The sequence below is a fragment of the Chenopodium quinoa genome, unplaced genomic scaffold (assembly GCF_001683475.1).
Source record: "Chenopodium quinoa cultivar QQ74 unplaced genomic scaffold, ASM168347v1, whole genome shotgun sequence".
Lineage (NCBI taxonomy): Eukaryota > Viridiplantae > Streptophyta > Magnoliopsida > Caryophyllales > Amaranthaceae > Chenopodium > Chenopodium quinoa.
Window position 1 is genome coordinate 6,119,754 of NW_018744304.1, and position 19,369 is coordinate 6,139,122.

Consider the following 19,369-nt stretch of genomic DNA (forward strand, 5'->3'; position numbering starts at 1 on the left):
CTAATTATATACCCTCTCTAATATTCTCACAATGCTAGGATTGTCCAACAATTTCATTCTTCTTCTTTTAAGGTTATGTTCTGCTCACATTAAATTTATTATATTATGTAAAAATAAATAACTATTGATATATATGAAATTAAGTTAGTTTCAGCAAAAATAAGTAGTAACTTTAAATTATTATATTTGTAATTCAATAAATATTATAAGAAGTGAACAATTCCTCTAAAAAATATAAGCCTGCGAGTAGCCATACAGAATGAAAAGCATACAACAATATCCGAGTACAAATTACATATATATTTACTTTCTTTACAATGGGAAAATTAAAAACCATTACTCTATCTAAGGCATAGATGAAAAGCCAATATATTGATCAAACAATTTTACAAACTGTGAAAGACAAATTCTTTTGAAAATACTTTTAAAAATAATTTAAAAATACTCTATGTAAGGCATAGATAAAAAGCCAAATATATATTGATCAAACAAGTTTACAAACCAGATACGTCTCACATCTGTTATGACATAAACAATTTTAAAATATTTTTTTCAAAACACAAATTCTTTTGAAATAATTGACAAGATATAATTATCCATTGAAATACGAAATTAATTAATTCAGTTGAAACTTGAACTATACATGACAATTGTACTAATTCCAAATTGTGATAAGACAAAACCAATTAGAAAGATAAGAATCATTCTTTTGTATGTCATTGGCATACTCTTCAGAACATTGGAAAGTCTGCTTTTAATTTAATCTCCAAAATTCAAATTAAACAATGAAATAAAGACTTGCATTATTATTTTCTTGCTCAATTTCGTCATTTCACTTATGTTGCTCTTTTTTCCTTACAATTCAATGATAAGCGCTACATTGTGAAAGTTATATATAAATTATTTGGGCAAAATGAAATGCAGTCATAAAGATTTTAAATCACGTGCTTCACTCTAAAGGGAGAAAACATGTAATTACATAAGTTCATATCTACTCCGTATAATAAAACAAGTTGTCATTTAATTTAATACTATCTCTAAACTTTTTTTTAAGTTCCCATTTAATTGAATACTAACTTTTTTTTTTTTTGATGAAATTGTGAAACGTTTCTATGGAAAATATGCCAATGTAAAAAATGGATGTTTTTACAACGGTTGTTTGAAAAATGACTACTATAATATTTTATTGATATACAATATGATCGGTTAATTTTTTTCATGTTATAAAATTAACACAATTAATCTACTAATATCTACCATGCAAATATAATTTTTAAAAATTTTAATCCAATATATAATAAATATTTTCGAGAAACTATAAAATAATAATAAAAATTAGATATTAAGAGTATGCGTACCATACGTATACCCATATCAAATGAGTCCGTAAAGCATAAAAATATGAGAAGGTTTTGCGTGAGACTGTTTCACGTGAGTCCGGATTATAATGCACCCCCACCCATTTCATCGTTGTCTCCGTCGATCTCCGTCGTCTCGACCATCACAACCACCTTTGCCCCCGTCATTTCATGCCCTTTTCCGTCATCGACAAAACCCAACAACCTGAATTCAAACCCGAACAACCCACCAATGCAAGACCTAAATTCTTACCTCTAATGCTCAGTTCTTTGAGGGAAAGAACCAAGGATATTCTCAGTGTTTTGCGTCGCTTCTCTTTGGTGCTGCTTGTGGTGCTCTTACTGCTGGAACCATGTACTTGATTTGGTCCTTGTTCAATCACCGACATGGATCTTACTTGATGGGTAATCAGACATTTCTTTGTTTCGTGGGTAATCAGATATTCTCACTGATTAGTAAAAAATATTAAGTAATTTTAGTATTTTTTTTTTTATCATAAATAAGATTTTGTTAGTCAGGTTTACGATAATTTTTTTCAGGATTTAGATATTGTTAGTCAGGAATAAAATTATTCTAATAAGTAATAAGTTAGTTTTCATCAGAAATTGGATATATTTAGTAGGAAATAAAACCATTTTAGTCAGGAATAAGTTAATTTTCATCAGATGTAGATATTTTTAGGGCCTGTTCATATTTACTGAACTGAGGTGAGCTGAGCTGAACTGAACTGAACTGAACTGAACTGATTGGAGCTGAACAGAACTGAACTGAACTGATTGGAGCTGAACTGAACTGAACTAAGCTGAAATAAATATTTTATGAGAGAGGGAAATTAAGAGCTGAACTGAGCTGAACTGAACTGAACTGAACTGATTGGAGCTGAACTGAACTGAACTGAACTGATTGGAGCTGAACTGAACTGAAAATAAGTAAATATGAACAGGTCCTTAGTCATGAATACAATCATTATAGTCAGGAATAAGTTAATTTTCATCAGGAATTAGATATTTTTCTGTTTTATGATCGGACTAACGTGAGGCTGTTCTACCCAATAATTTTACTAAAAGTATAAGCATAAGGACTAAGATCTAGAATATTTGCCTAAGTTATGTACTAGAACCGGTAGCACTAGTTTAAGGACTTTTAAAGTTTTAAGCATGATGTTGCATAAGTTATGTAGGAGTACTAGTTTTAAGACTTTTAACTGTTTTAAGCATGATGTTGCATAAGTTATGGAAGTACTAGTACTAGTTTTAAGACTTTATTAGCCATATGATGTAACACTAACATATGAATGTTTTCTTAATGTTATATGTTATATTTGATTAATGTAAAACTACGTATAACTTTGAAACATCATAAGAGAATGGATTTGAGCGTTTGAGTTTGATAAATAAAAAAAAAGTTGATATGTCATTATAAGCTAAATCCTCTGTTTGACGAAGAAAGTGCTAAAAATACTTTTATTTGTTTCAACAATTCTTCTGAGGAAAATTCTTTAGAAGAACAAAGGAAGTGGAGCAAGTAGTGCACCATAACGACGGGAACCGTAACTCAAGTGACAAAATATCTGACTGGTTTTTTCTGGTTTTTTTTTTTTTTTTTTTTTTTTTTTTTTTTTTTTTTGTCAACCGGTTGTTATGGTACGAAAAAAGTCAAAATATGATGATCCCATTAGACCATAAATCCATTGGATCTATTCCCTCTATTTTTAATTAAAAGTTCTACTTCGTATTTCGTATTTTCTTTTGTTGGGATCGATGGCCTATGGTGTGGGACTTTATTCTCTTTACCTTAGTTTTGCTAAATTAAAATAATTTTTATTAAATTACTAAACTAAATAATTTTTATTATGAAATTATTTATATTCATTTTTATATGTTAAGATAAGGAAGAGCTCCTGACCAGCCAGCTGGAAATCCAGCGGCAGCTGGGTGCCGAGAGCAGCCCACTGACCAGCACGCTGGAGATCCAGCGGTTGCTGGGTGCCGAGACGAACAGCAGCGCCAGCAAGCTTCCCTGCCCAATGTTGCTGCCACGGAGGATGTAGGGAGTACGCCAGTAGTACAAGAGGCAGGGGGGAGTGCAGGGCAGCCGCATAATTTGCGTGAGAATGAGGGGGAAGGGGATAAGTTCGGGAAAGGAAAAAGACCAAAAATCCCGAATACTAAATATAAAGATTTTGTGACACACACTATACGGAAATACAGTCCATCATCCCGCAATTCATCTCCACTATCATCTTCCTCATGTACTCCTTATCCCCTCACTTATTTTATTAATTGCTCACGTTTTTATGAGAAACATAAAAAGTATATTGCAGCTATAACAGCAGGGAATGAGCCTAGATCTTTCAAAGAGGCAATGAAACATGCCGGTTGGCGAGATGCAATGGCTGTAGAAATAAAAGCCTTAGAAGAGCAAGGTACGTGGGTTCTACAAAAACTTCCACCAGGGAAGAAAGCCTTGGGAAGTAAGTGGGTGTACACAGGAAAACGTGATGAGCACGGAAAATTGTTGAGGTTGAAAGCTCGATTAGTGATATTAGGCAATCATCAGGTGGAAGGCCTTGATTACAATGAGACATTTGCACCAATTGCAAAGATGACTATAGTCTGAACGTTTCTAGCAGTAGCAGCAGTGAAGGATTGGGAAGTACATCAGATAGATGTGCACAATGCATTTTTACATGGAGACTTGGAGGAGGAAACATACATTAAAATTTCTCCAGGTTTCAATAAAAATAACTCTGATTTTGTGTGCAGGATGAAAAAATCATTGTATGGTCTGAAACAAGCTCCTAGATGTTGGTTTGCAAAATTAACTGCGGCGTTGAAGAAATATGGATTTAAACAATCTTACTCAGATTATTCTTTGTTCACATTTACCAAAGGAACATTGCAGTTGAATGTGTTGATATATGTTTTAACTTGATTGTTGCAGGGAACAATAAAGTAGCCTTATCAAAATTTAAGGCATACTTGGGAGATTGTTTTAAGATGAAGGACTTGGGAGTATTAAAATACTTCTTAGGAATCGAGGTTGCAAGAAGTAAGCGGGGCATCTATATTTGTCAACGGAAATATGCATTAGAAATTATTTCTGAAACTGTTTTGTTGGGAGCTAAGCCTGCAGATTTCCCGATGGAACAAAATCATAAATTAGCTCTTGCGGAAGGCATAGTATTTGAGGATGTGGAGAATTATAGACGGCTTGTTGGTCGTCTGATTTATTTATTATGTGTAACTAGACCGGATCTAGCATATTCTGTTCATATTTTATCTCAGTTTATGCAGAATCCGAAGGAAGCACATTGGGAGGCCGTACTTAGAGTGGTGCGTTATTTAAAGAAACATCTTCTTCGCTCGGATAGTGCATTGCAACTTGAAGGTTGGTGTGATTCTGATTGGGCTAGTTGTCCTTTGTCGAGGAGGTCTTTGACGGGTTGGTTTGTGTTGCTTGGTTTTTCCCCAATATCATGGCGGACCAAGAAACAACCCACAGTTGCTACATCATCTGCGGATGCGGAATACAGGTCCATGGCGGCTACGACATGTGAACTAAAGTGGTTGAAACAACTACTAAGAGCTTTGGGTGTACAACATCCACAGGGTATGAAATTATTTTGTGACAGCCAGTCAGCTTTGTACATTGCTAAAAATCCAGTATTTCATGAAAGGACGAAACATATTGAAATTGATCTGCATTTTGTAAGAGATGCAATTCAGGAGGGACTAATTTCCCCTTCGTATGTACCTACGAAGGAGCAGCTAGCAGACATTTTTACCAAAGCCTTGGGGAAGGCTCAGTTTGAGACATTACTTTCCAAGTTGAGCATTCGTGATCTCCATGCTCCAACTTGAGGGGTGATGTTAAGATAAGGAAAAATATCTTAGGATCATATTTGATATATTTGTAATTATATTGTGTTATCTTTAGGTAGGATAATATTTACTAAATATTTCCTAAGATAGATATGAATTAGATTCCTATGTTGATTAGGTTTCTAAGAGATGTGTATAAATATTGAATTGATGATGAATGAGAAGAACAAGACTTTGAGATTATCTTGACATTATATTCGTTATTTAAAGAGTTTTACACATGTTTTACTACTATTACAAAGTTTTATTTATAGCTGGTTATACTATAGTCGAAATTACCTGATTAGGGTTTACTCAATAGGGAGTTACTTGGTCAAGGGTTACTTAATCAGTCAGAGGTTACTCAATTGGTGTTTTGGTGTGTGACAGCTGGGTACACGGTGTAGTCAGCTACATCAACCACACAAAAAAAACGTGTTGTATTACTATAATTTCTTTAAAGATACTAACTTTTATTTATTTATTTTTATTGATCTAAAATAAGCCTCACTATAAGTTTGATTCGACTCGCCCACTCAATTGCACACAACTATAGAATATGGTGAAATCAAATAACAGGCCACACAAATTTCTATCTTATTACCTCATATAATGCATTGATTATGTATTATCCTTACCTTGTAAAAAGTAGAAAGTAACTCTTAGGAATAGTGTGCTACCAACTATACCCTAAAAAATATGTACAAAAATGTAATGTGTACAAAAATGTGTATTTACTTTTTTTACCCTCATTAATAAGTTTGCTCTCATTAATATATTTATTGTTTTTTTTTCATTAAACATATCATCAATTAATTCAAAGTTTTTTTTTTTACTTTTTTTAAATATAAAAATTGTACTTTATATGTTATTATTATTACCACCTCCGGTCCAAATTACTCGCAACTTTGGGATATTATTTGTGAGATATAAAATATTCCAAAGTTGCGAGTAATTTGGACCGAATGTAGTATTTAAAAAGAAAAAAAAAATTGTATTTCTAAAGAGATTGTTTATTACCAAGAGACTGTTTATTTTTACTCTTTCGTGGTTACTCTTCTTATTTACAATCTTGTCATCCTTTAATTGCAACAGTATTGGTAAGGTTTCTTAGCTTTGGAATTGTACGTTGTTTAATGGCACATAAATAACATTATGGAGTTTGAATAGGATTTATATTAAATAGTGATATTTAAGCAGATGTTATCAAGATGTGTAAAGAATTTGAAAATCCTAAACTCAATGGGAAAAAAAATCTAGACTGGTACGGAGTATTAATCATGGAGAAAATTTACGAGGAAAAAAATAATTGAGAGGTTATTGATTTAATATTAGATATAGATATAGATATTTGATGGTCGTAAAACAATAAAAAAAAATAAAAAAATAAAAAAAAACTTAGATTATTAAGTTTTTAGCTAAAACTAACATTTCACATATTATTACTCATATGACCAAAGCTCAAAAAAAATAAAAAAATAAAAAAAAACTTAGATTATTAAGAGTTCTAAACTAACAATAGTTTAAGATATGAAGGAATGCAAATCAATAAAATATTATTTAATAATAATTTTAAAATAATAGTGTCAAACTTTTGAGGGTTTCAAATAATAATTGTCATAAAAGATTTTCGTGGCATTTTTATACTTCTATAAAGTCACCACATAGGCATACAAACCAAATAGTACGTATTAAAACTAGCAAGTTTACCACCCAAACCAAAGGTGTAAATCCACGCCAATATAACTTCTCCACAAGAGCTAACTCCTTCGTATGCATCGCGCGCGCATAGGCCACCTAGTTACAACAAAATAATTAAGTTTCGATATTTATTTGGCTAACTTTATGTAATTCCTATATATTATTACAATTTTATCTATATTCTACGTAATAAATTTGAAAATTTTGTGAAAAACTACCTATTATAGTCCAGAATTTGCGAGTAACTACCTATTAAAAAAAAAGTTGTAATTGACTACCTAATTTTTGAAAAATGTTGTAATTTACTACCTTACGCCTGATTATGAAGGAGTTTGACCAAAATTATCCGGCGTTGACTTGGTCACGTGACACTTAATGACCCTTTTCTTTCCTAAATTTTCTCACAATTTTCCCACGTGATGGTCACCAAGTGTCACGTGACCAAATCAACACCGAAATTTTTTTGTCAAACTTCATAATCCGGAGTAAGGTATTAAATTACAACATTTTTCAAAAATTAGTTTGTCAATTACAACTTTTTTTAAATAGGTAGTTTCTCGTAAATTCTGGACTATAATAGGTAATTTCTCACAAAATTTTCAATAAATTTTTAAGAGCATATTGTAATTTCATCCAAATATAAACATAGGAAGTTTAATCGAACAAGGTAGGATGGGATAAATTAAATCTCATTTTTGTATCTAGTAATTTAATTTCCTAAGCAAATTTCCACTTTTGTAATTTTTACAAATACTAACTTGCCTAAGCAAATTTCCACTTTTCAAGTGTGTTTTTGTCATGGCTTTGACTCTTGTAGGCATCATGCTTTCATTGCCACAGAAGTTTCATCGGTATGTTTAGTTTTACCCCCTTCGTTCCTTGTTGTTTGTCCCCAGCTAATTTTTTAACACATTTTTCAATGCACTAGCATATAATAATATTTTAAAATTAATATGGAGATAAATTAAATTTAATCAAAATTTACGTGAGTATGTAGTTCATGAGTCCGTTTTCTACTTTTCTTTTCTTATAATCTTGTACATAAAGTAGTCGATAAATATTTTTGGTCATATATTTTACCTTATGTTTTTAATTTTATTAAACATTGATATGCTTAATCAAATTTTCTCAAGCACACTATTATGAGTTAGATTTCATACACATCCATTTATTATGATCAATAGTTTATTTTATTTTATTTTGTTTATTTATTTATTTATTTATTTATTTTGAAGGATACGATTGAAAGTTTGGGGATACATATTGTTGGATTTGATAGACCCGGATACGGAGAAAGTACTCCTGGACCCAAATCGAACACCGAAAAGTCTTGCTTTAGATGTTAAAGAGCTAGCTGATCAGCTTGGTTTAGGCCCTAAGTTTTATGTCGTCGGCTACTCCATGGGCGGAGAAGCTGTTTGGGGCTTGCTCAAGTACATTCCACATAGGTACGATTTTAATTAGGTTTTTTCAATTCACTTGTAATAATAATCCTTTATTTCTAAATAATCTAATTATTTCAAATTTTCAATGTTAAAATTGGTGTACTTTCACCTTACTTTTATACTATTCTAATATTCGGTATAACTTTTGTTTGGGTCCAATTTAGTCAAAATTGGGCCTGAGCACTAAATGATCCAATTAAAAGCCCAAGGTCAAGGTTCAACTCTCCAATTGCTCAAAAGTCAAAGGTCAGCCCACAAAGTAAGCCAATTGGGCTAAAGCCCAACCTCTCCATGTATGATGAGGTATAAAAGCCATCATATTAACACATTCACATTATGATGATTGATATTCCAATTCATATGCTCATTCTTGCATTCAGAAATATTCCACAAAAGCCTCAAGCTACAAACTCTCTTGCATAGTGTCTTCCTTTTACACATTGTACTGACTTTAGCATCGGAGGGGTCTTCCTCGGAAACACCCCCGAGGCTAGTTTACGTGTGTTCACTGTGCAGGAAACCTTCGGCCCAACACAGCTTGGATCGAATCCAGTCTTCTCCATTTCAGCGGACCTTCGGCAAGGTCCCATTGTTTTCAACCGAAACAATTTGGCGCCGTCTGTGGGGAAGACTTTCAAAAATCTTTAAGCCAAATTCCTAACCGAGATCATCTTGCAATTATCTTAGCAGCCATGGCTAAGAACCGCAAGAGCAAAAGCCTCCGTCAAGGAGCGGGCGAAAAGCCTAAAACCCCTACACCATCGCCCTCGCCGAACCGGAACTCTCCCAAGGGTGCCGGCTCGGGGGGAGGATCATACAAGGAGGATTCCCTATCTCCTACAATGCATGACTCTCAATATAGGCCGGACCACTCTCGGTCTAGCAGGGGTCAGTCTGATCAGAGGACATATTCAGTGTCCCAAAGCCAACCATCGGCTGCACGGCCTCATGCCCACACTCGGCCGGGGACCCCTTTGACGGGGCCCAGTTCGGAAGAGGTGGCAAGAGCGCTGGCAGTACTCATGGAGGCAATGAGGGCACAGAATATGCCACCGCCTCGTGATCGAACTCCCCCGCATACCCGGCATCAGCGGAGGAAGTTGGACCATGACGGTGGGAAGCTTCCTTCCTTCCGGGAACTGGAAGAGTGGGAGGAGGATTCTTGGAAAAATGAAAAACAGAGGAAAAAGAACTCTCAATTATTTAAAGGATCCTCATCCTCAAGACCAGCAGCGCATAAGAGCAGCAGCTCAGCTTCTCGGCCAGAATCTACTCGCCGGGAACCCGAGACTGCTCGCAGAAGCGTCCTTGACCGACTCGGCGGCCAGGAACCGAGCGTGCGTAGTCGCCTCTCGTTCCCTGCAGCCGAGGCCCAGACTTCCCAGCCAGGGACGAAAACCACTCCTACCTCTCTAAGAGGGCGGAGCGCGGTCCCTTCGGCCAGGAACAAGGGCAAGGCCATTATGCTTCCCGCTAGTTCACCATTCGAGCAATGGATACTGGAAGAGCGCGTACCCACGGTTAAAATACCGTCGCATATCACATATGACGGGACCACGGATCCGAAGGACCACGTGGCCTCGTATGAGACTCATATGCATCTCTGCCCCAGATCCGAGGCGACTTGGTGCAAATATTTCCCAACCACTCTCAAGGGGGTCGCGCAAGCGTGGATCTCCAAGGGAGTAAGGCAAGGCTCCATAACAGGTTGGGATGATCTGTCCTCCAAGTTCAGGAGCAAGTTTTCCACGGCAAACCGCCGAGAGAAGACTACCGCAGAGCTCATGGGTCTGCAACAGGGGGAAACCGAAAGCCTCCGAGACTACCTGACCCGTTTCAGTAACGAGTCATCAAGCGTCTCCCAGCTGGACCAGGGGCTAGCTGTTTTTGCAATGCAGAATGGCCTTCAGCCAGGAAAATTCCTAGACTTCATGGTCATGCATACCCCGCAGACCTTGGAGGAAGCTCTTAGTGCTTCGGATAAGTTCATCCGAGCCGAAGAATGGAATAAAGCAAAAACCCAACCTCAATCCGGGGGAGGGAAACAGAGGCAAATACCCTTGTCTGAAGGCCAAGGCCATAAGGCAAAGGGAAAATCAAAGGCCTCGGAGCCATCTTCGGCCAGCGACCTAAAGAAGGACAGGTTTGCCTCATACACAGGCAGATATGAGTCCTACACTCCGCTCTCTCTTCCACGCGCCAAAATTTACAGTGTGACGAAGGAGGAGCAGAGTTACCGAAAGCCGAGACCACTCCCAGAGTGGTATCAGCGAAAAAATAAAAATCAGTGGTGTGAGTTCCACGAGTCTTCGGGCCACAACACTGAGGAGTGTATCCAGCTGAAGGACCAGATAGAGGACATGGTCCGGAAGGGATACTTGAAAAAATACATCGCGGATCACCGCGAGAAAAAAGAATCCGAGAGGTTAGCAAAGGACCCTCGGCAGGACCTTGATTTCCCCCGGAAAAACAGTAAAAAACCGGAGGGGAAATTCCCTCCGATCAATGTTATCTCGGGAGGAATATACTCTCGGAGGGAGCACAAGCGTCACCTTAGAGCTTTGACTCACCAGGTGAACCACGCTGACATTCAATCTCCCCAGTCGCCGGTGCCGAACATGACGTTCACAGCCGCCGACTGCCGGGGGATTACGTTCCCTCACGAGGATCCGTTGGTGATCATCGCCACGGTGGCCAACCACGACGTCAGTAAGGTCCTTGTTGACGGTGGCAGCGGAGCAAACATTCTGTTCCGAAAGGCCTACAACCAAATTAAGCTGAAGCCCAAGCACCTTACGCCGGTACCCTATCCGGTATCCGGGTTCAATGGGGCTTCAACTTATCCAGATGGGAAGGTGACACTTCCTGTCACCATCGGTTGCGATGAGGCAGCCCGGAACGTCATGATTGAGTTTTTGGTCATCGACGCTCCTTCAGTGTACAACGTGATTTTGGGGAGACCCATAATTCACGAGATCCAAGGGGTCGTCTCAACTTATCATCAGCTGATGATTTACGTCTCAGACGCCGGCTTCCCCGAAAGGATACAGGGCAACCAAAAGGACGCCCGAAGGTGCAATTACCTCAAGCCATCCAGTAGTCGCCCAGATGACGACAAGGATGAGAAAGAAAAAGAAAGAGAGCCAAGCACAAAAAAGCCGAAAGGCCTAAGTGCTTCGGCCCAAGGATCCGTGCCCAGAGAAAAAGGTCCCGAAAGGGAAAAGGTTGACTCTTCAGCTGAGCCGAAAGACTCAGAGAGCCAGCCGAAGAACACAAAGACTGGGACACCTGCTGACATTGGCAGCAGACCAGATTCTGAAGAGTCCAGTCCATCGGCAATGGACATGGACCAACAGACTGAAACAGCAGAGTTGGCCGAAGGAGATGCTGAGAAATGTGTAACAATCGGGATGGACCTTGATCCTAACACCCGTTGTGAACTTATTCAGCTCCTGCGGGATAACAGAGATGTGTTTGCTTTCTCGGCAGCTGATATGCCCGGGATAAGTTCAGACCTCATCTCCCATAACCGAAGGGTCCATGCAAGGCCTCTCAAAATTGGAGATCTTGTCCTTCGGAATGCTGCTGCAGTTCAGAAAGGCCGAATCCATGGGAAGCTCTCAGCTACATGGGAGGGACCTTATGAAATTTATGATGAGCTTCAGCCAGGGACATACCGACTTCGGCAGTTGGATGGAACTGAGTTGAAGAATCACTGGAACGCTGATGTACTGAAAAAATACCATGTGTAAACCCTTCGGGGCAGAACAATCTTTGTAAGTACATTTTGAACTAATGAAAGGCCTTGGAGCCGCCATTTATATAAATATTTACAACTTTTTATCCTTTCAAAATTTTCTTTGTTCTATCTACTCTTTAAGGGTTTTTTATTCAGCCTCGTCTGAAACCTTCGCCTTCGGGTAACTGGGTTTCAGATTGCTGACAAAACCTGTCTTTTTAAAGAACACCGGTCTTTCAGCTGAAGTCAAACTTCAGTAAGACTTGTTCTCCAAAGACATGAGTCCATGGACAATTCTGGGATATTGCCTTAACTGAGCCTTGTATCCCAGAGAGCCATTATCCGAAACATTGCCTTAAGTTGGCCCTGTGTTTCGGGTATCCATTTTTTAAAGATAGACAGAAAATCAAGGATAACAGCAACAGTTGAAAATTTTTAAATCAGCCTCGTCTGAAACCTTCGCCTTCGGGTAACTGGGTTTCAGATGGCTTACAAAACTCAGTCTTTTTAAAGAACACTGGTCTTTCAGCTGAAATCAAACATCAGTAAGACCTGTTCTCCAAAGACATGAGTCCATGGACAATTCTGGGATATTGCCTTAACTGAGCCTTGTATCCCAGAGAGCCATTATCCGAAACATTGCCTTAAGTTGGCCCTGTGTTTCGGATATGCGTCTTCTTTAAGAACGCTGGTCTTTCAGCTGAAGTCAAACTTCAGTAAGACTTGTTCTAAAGAGGTTAGTCCCAGAAAGCTAATATCCCAAGCATTGCCTTCAGTTGGCCCTGTGTTTCGGATATCCAACTTTCAGACAGTCAATCTTCAGTAAGACTTGTATTCAAGAAGCATTGCCTTCAGTTGGCCCTGTGTTTCGGATATCCATTTTGAAGAAGTTCAGAAATTGCTTATTCAACTGAAGTCATACTTCAATTTCTGTGGGGGCAAGAAGCACTCAGTGCAACTATGTTCGGCAGAGTTGAAGAAAAGAAACAGTAAAGCATTCAAAAATAAAGCAACTGAAGAAAAGAGCATTAGATTAATATTTCATGCTCAAAAATTGAGCTACAAGTTCAATAATTCAGTATCGGCAGCCGCCCACAAGCGGAAAATAACAGCTGCCGAAATACGTACATAAGCAAAAAAATAAAACTGCTGTACGACAAGGCAAGCTGAAGCAAAAAACAAGGCAAAAAACTCAGAAAGCGGCAAGTCTAAAGTTAAGCACATGATGAACCGCAAGATTCTGAAGACGACTGCCCGAGTTCCTATGCTTCAGCCGGAGGATCAGACTGATCAGCGTTGAGCCCCATGGTGGCCTCAGCCCCAGCAGCAGAAGAAGCGGGCTTTGCACTTTGCCGAGCCTCCCTTTCCCTCTGCTCAGCTTCCAACTCCAGTCTTTCAGCTTCCTCTTCGGCTTCCTCAGCCTTAAGAATTTCAGCTTCAGCTGGAGTTGCATACTTCATGTGAGGGTCTTCGGGATTCTGGACCCACTCAGCACATTTAGACCAGTCCAGTTTCGGCTCAGCATGAAGGCAGACTCTTCGGCATACTCGGAATCCGTTTCTGAAACCCATCTCATATTCCTCTTGGGTATAAACACGGACTTTGAGTAAAGCCTCAGCATCATCCAGCTTCTTCTGGGTCTCCTCCAAGTCTTCCTTGGATTTCTTCAGCTCATCAGCGACTTGGGAAGAGGAACCTTTCAGCTCATTCAGCTCTTGCTGAATTTGGAAAGCCTTTGTCTGAGCTTGGGCCACTTCAACTTTCTGGATCAGCAATTGATCCTCAGCCTTTTGGAATTTAGCTCTTTGAGCTTCAGCAGCAGCAGCAGCCTCTGAGAGTTGGACGTCTTTGGCCAGGAGCAACTCTTCAGCAGCCATTCGGCTGGCTTCAAGAGCCTCTAGACGCTGCTGCACTTCAGCTTGTGCAGCAGTTCCTTCTTGAATTCGGCTCTCAATGGCAGCCTTGAATTTGGAGACGTCCACTCCCATATGCTCCTGGAGGAATTTTTCCCCTTCCATGAGTGGGGGAAAAACTTCCTTCTCCATAGCATCGCAGAAGGTTTTCAGGGCTTCGGCAGCTTTTTTACCGTACTCCTCAACCTCCTGCTGCTTCTCTTCAGCTGCTGCTTGCTTCAGCTTAGCAAGCTTAACTTCCTCTTCAGCCACCTTCTTTTCGTGCACAGCAGCGTCTACCCTATCTTGTAGGGTATCAATCAGCTCTACAGTGAGAGTCTGATTGTGCACGAACTGAAAACAGGAAGACAAAAAAAAAAAATAATAAATAAAAAAAAATATATATATATATATATAAAGAGCTGAATTTCGGAGGAAATGAAGGAAAATTACCTGCATCATCAGCAGTTGGTTAGACCTGGCTGGGTCAGGAACTGATCTACTGGATTCGCCCATCCCAGCAGTGGCCTTCAGCGACCAGATCCTTGCCCTATCTACTTCGGACATGCCAGCAAAATTGCCGAAGTAGGCTGCAGCTCCTTCTCGGTTTTGACCCCATATGAGGTCCCAGATGTGATCTGGGATTGGAATTCGGGGGGCCGAGAAACCCATTTCTCCAGAATGCAGAGTCTGGAAAGAAGGGAAGGACGACGATGGAGCTTGATTAGCTTTGGTTGTCTCAGCATCGTCCTTCTCAGAGGAGTCAATTACTATGACTTCCTCTTCTTCAGGGGTGAGGACGAAAGCCTCAACCTCTCTTGCGATATCTGCCGTGAAGCCCTCAGCACTGGACATCACGGCATCTTTATTTTCGTGCTCAGCAGCACTCTTCTTGATTTCTTCTTGGACCCCTCCCTTAGGTTCGGGAGTTCTCTGATCCACCTCCATCTCAGGAGGTGGCGGAGGGGTCTTTTGAGGAGATTGGGGTGTTGGCTGGGGAACCCTCGGCGATCCATTGCCTTCCTTAGGTTCCCTTATTGCGACGCCGATGGTCATCGGCCTCTGCTGAAAGTCATGAGGGCCGATGATGGCCATCCTTCGGCGCCTTTTCAGAAGGGGCTGCTCGTCCATATCTGAGTCTGAAGACTCTTGTATTTGATCTTCGGGACGAACAGGAGCTTTGCCTTCTCTGTGTCTGTTACTCTCTTCAGACTGTAACAGACAGGGGGGAAGAAGAGTGTGAGTAATAAAAAAAAAAAAAAAAAAAAAAAAAAGTTGTCTGAAAGCTCACCGAGGTTTTCAGCAAAGCCTCGTCTTCTTCAGCTGCTCTAGCTGCAGCTTCGGCCTCAGCAGCTCTGGAGGACCCTTCTCCTCCTTCGCAAGCCTCAAGTACCCGTGCAACCTCTTCGGCTGTGCGGGCAGCTTCAGCTTCTTCGTTCAGCAGCTGAAACCAAGGGTCTCTCTTCTTCCACCAAGGCTTCTGCCTCTGATACAGAGCAACAGCCTCAATTTGGAAGTGGGAAGAATCCAGATGAACTTCCCTATGCCTCGGCTCAGTGATAGACGGGGCCCGTTCAGTTACAACTCGCTCTCGGTTAACACCAAGACGAGCGTAGTTAATACCAACGTTGGTCTCGTCCCGCTCTGAAAAAAGGAAAGGGAAAAAGTTTAGCTCAAATATGTTGGCACAGCATAAAAAAGCAAAGCGAGAGAAGAAAAAGAGGTAGTTAAAAGCCTCGGCCCCAGCCGAAGAAGCTTACCATCCTTAAACTTTCGGCTGAGGCCAACAGCTGCTAGCATATTCTCTTGGAAAACGTAATGCGTATCGGGGAGCCAAGTCTCCGGGATATGCTGCATTCGACCACTCCCCCCCGGGTTCGGCAGCTTGCCGAAGATATGTTGCTGATCCAGGTTCGGATCCGCCCCGTTATCTGCGGGGGGACCTAGACTTCCCATTTCGGGATCAGGCTCAGCTAAGTACCGGGGAGCGCTGAAGACGCAAGGGTGGCCCGGATCTGTGGGTGCCCTAACCCAAATCCATTGACCTCTCCAGTCCTTGTCTGAAGAGTCATTTGGCCACATGGTCAAGTATTGGGGCCGGGACTCAATCCGATACCACCCAGAACCATGGCTTCCGTGCCCACTTTGAATATTTGGCACTAGCCGATGGAGCTTTCTGAAGCAGTGCAGGTTCGGCACGTATTTGAAGAACTTGCAGACCCATAAGTATGTCATCACCCTTCGGATGCTGGTGGGGGTTAGCTGACATAGGGAAATGTTGTAATGGATCAGCAAGTCTCGGACGAAAACGTCCAAAGGGAACCTCAGCCCATACTGAAGCTGTCTCGTGTACACCCCCACATACCCCGGGGGTGGACGATGGATTCTATCGGATGCTGAGGGCATTCGGCACCAATATCCATCAGCTTCAAAAATGCCGTAATGCAACTCAATTTGCTCGGCAAATCGATATTGATCGGCGTTCTCTACCCACCATGAGTAGGGGCGGTTCTTTATCATGGCCGAAACGACTTCGGCATTCTCCCACTCTGAAAACCCAGGGAGGATATCCCAAAGGACAGCGGGAACTTCATCATCCCGTCCAGAAGCGCTCGGCTCATCCGTTCTTTGAGGAGGAGCCGAGGAAAGGGGAGTCGCCCTAATCCCTTCAGCAGGGTCAGACTCCGGCCTTTGACCATTCCAGGTCCCAATCCTGTTCCTAGGATCGGGAATCGGCCTTGCTCTTCTTGGAGCACGGGATCTACCTCTAACTCCTCTTGCCATGGATTATTCCGAAGAGAAAAGTCGAAAGAAAAGGGGAAGGAGTTCGAATTCGAAGAAAAATAAACTGAAATCAAAGGAATTTACCTTAATCTGAAGCGAAAGTTGCCGATTTACGAGTTCGTAGTGGCAAGTCTCAGTTTCTAAGCTCAATGCTCGGGGAATTTGCGAAGTTTTGATACGGATTCTTGGTTTCTCTCTCGAAGAATTCTGGGTTTGTGTTGGTGAATAAGTGAGGAGAATGACGCGCCTCTGTTTATATCTCCAGGTACGGGATACGAAGAGTCTGTGCTTTAATTTCTCTTAAATACCCACTAAGTAACCATTAAACACATGTCTTGTGATTAAACTGCCCATTATCCGTCCAACTTCCGCAAATCATTAACCGTTGTTATCTCATTAATTACGGTTTAAATTCAAATTTTTGGATCAATTAAATCATTTACTTCCCTCCTTTTCTGAGTTAAATCAAACCCGACCCGTCATCCTTCCAAATCGGGTCTGGGGGGCAAGTTGTTTGGGTCCAATTTAGTCAAAATTGGGCCTGAGCACTAAATGATGCAATTAAAAGCCCAAGGTCAAGGTTCAACTCTCCAATTGCTCAAAAGTCAAAGGTCAGCCCACAAAGTAAGCCAATTGGGCTAAAGCCCAACCTCTCCATGTATGATGAGGTATAAAAGCCATCATATTAACACATTCACATTATGATGATTGATATTCCAATTCATATGCTCATTCTTGCATTCAGAAATATTCCACAAAAGCCTCAAGCTACAAACTCTCTTGCATAGTGTCTTCCTTTTACACATTGTACTGACTTTAGCATCGGAGGGGCCTTCCTCGGAAACACCCCCGAGGCTAGTTTACGTGTGTTCACTGTGCAGGAAACCTTCGGCCCAACACAGCTTGGATCGAATCCAGTCTTCTCCATTTCAGCGGACCTTCGGCAAGGTCCCATTGTTTTCAACCGAAACAACTTTATTAAACAGCTAGGGTCTCATTAAATTGTAAAATATAGTTAATATCGACGCGCAATGTCGACTTGCCTAATCTTAATACAATTTTTTATAATGCATAATTCAAATTAATCTAAAAGCATATTTTAGATACCTAATAAAAGCATATGTTACGAAAGACATACGTTACGATTATTGTTAAATTTGAAGAGAACTTTGTAAATATCACGCACTTCCAATTATGACATTACTTTATTAAGATATTGCTCACGCAATTATTTTTAATCAAACTTTGTAGTTTGTTGTGTTACAAATCTTACAATGAGACTCCCCTCCCTATTCCATTCCAAAAAAAAAAATAAAAAAAAAAAAAAAAATCTTAAAATGAGACTTTTCAATTTTAATTTTTTTGGCTACATAATTATAGGTTAGCAGGAGCATCATTAGTGACACCAGTTGTGAACTATTGGTGGTCAAGTTTCCCAGCTAATTTAACAAGGGAAGCATATTACATGCAACGTCCACAAGATCAATTGTCACTCAGAGTAGCACATTATGCACCATGGCTAACTTACTGGTGGCAAACTCAAAATTGGTTTGCACCATCAAGCGTTATTGCTCACAGTCGTGATATATTGTCTCGCCAAGACAAAGAATTAATGGCCAAATTTGAGAAACCTGATAACGTGGTAATAAATTTTCCTAAATTCATTATATGATGATTGTATGTTGAGCTCATGAGAAAACTCACATGTGAGTGAAAGTATTGTCTCACATTGAAAGAATATAAAAGTGAAGAGAAATATTAGGATGTGTACCTCACATTGAAGAAAAGAGAAAGTCGTGTCCACTTTATAATGTTGGGCTACTGTCCTCATTGTCGTATAAAGTGGACAGTTGTGACGGGTACAGCCAGGCCCATTTATCAATGAGACCTTTGTTACGTTGTTCTAAATAATAACGTTAAATCAAATATTGTAGTTTTTGTGTGCACATATATACGAGTACCATATAATTTGCATTTGTATGTGGTGGTTGATTAGGTTCCCGTGAGACAACAAGGAGTACACGAAAGCATCCACCGTGACATGATAGTTGGGTTCGGAAAATGGGTGTTCGATCCTATACAATTGACGAATCCATTTCCGAACAACGAAGGGACTGTTGACCTTTGGCAAGGTGACGAAGATATGTTGGTGCCTGTGACGCTACAACGGTACATAGCTCAAAGGCTGCCCTGGGTTCACTACCATGAGCTCCCTGGTGCTGGACATATGTTCCCTTATGCTAAGGGATTAAGTGATGCTATTGTCAAATCCCAATTATTTGGTGATAAGTAGTAGCCATGACATAATATATACAAGTAATTAAATAAGTTTTAATATTAAGAATTTTTTTATTTTGGCAATTATGGTCGTTAATTTATTTAATTCTAAACATTGATCGATCTTTTATACGGAGTACTAATAAGTATTCTATATCTCACTCATATTTATACTAATGCATGCCATCTTACTTGAATTAAGAAATTCATCTCAAATTTCAAAACAAACTACTTTCGTTTCATATTCATGACTAAATCCTTCACCTCCAAGTAGTCAGCGCCGATTGATTGATTCTTCATTACTTCACA

The 19,369-nt window shown here is 40.0% G+C and overlaps 1 pseudogene; it reads left to right on the forward strand.

The window, feature by feature from the left end:
* Window positions 1-4,358: 4,358 nt before the first annotated feature.
* LOC110695854 lies at window positions 4,359-19,076 on the forward strand (annotated as a pseudogene).
* Window positions 19,077-19,369: the final 293 nt, after the last annotated feature.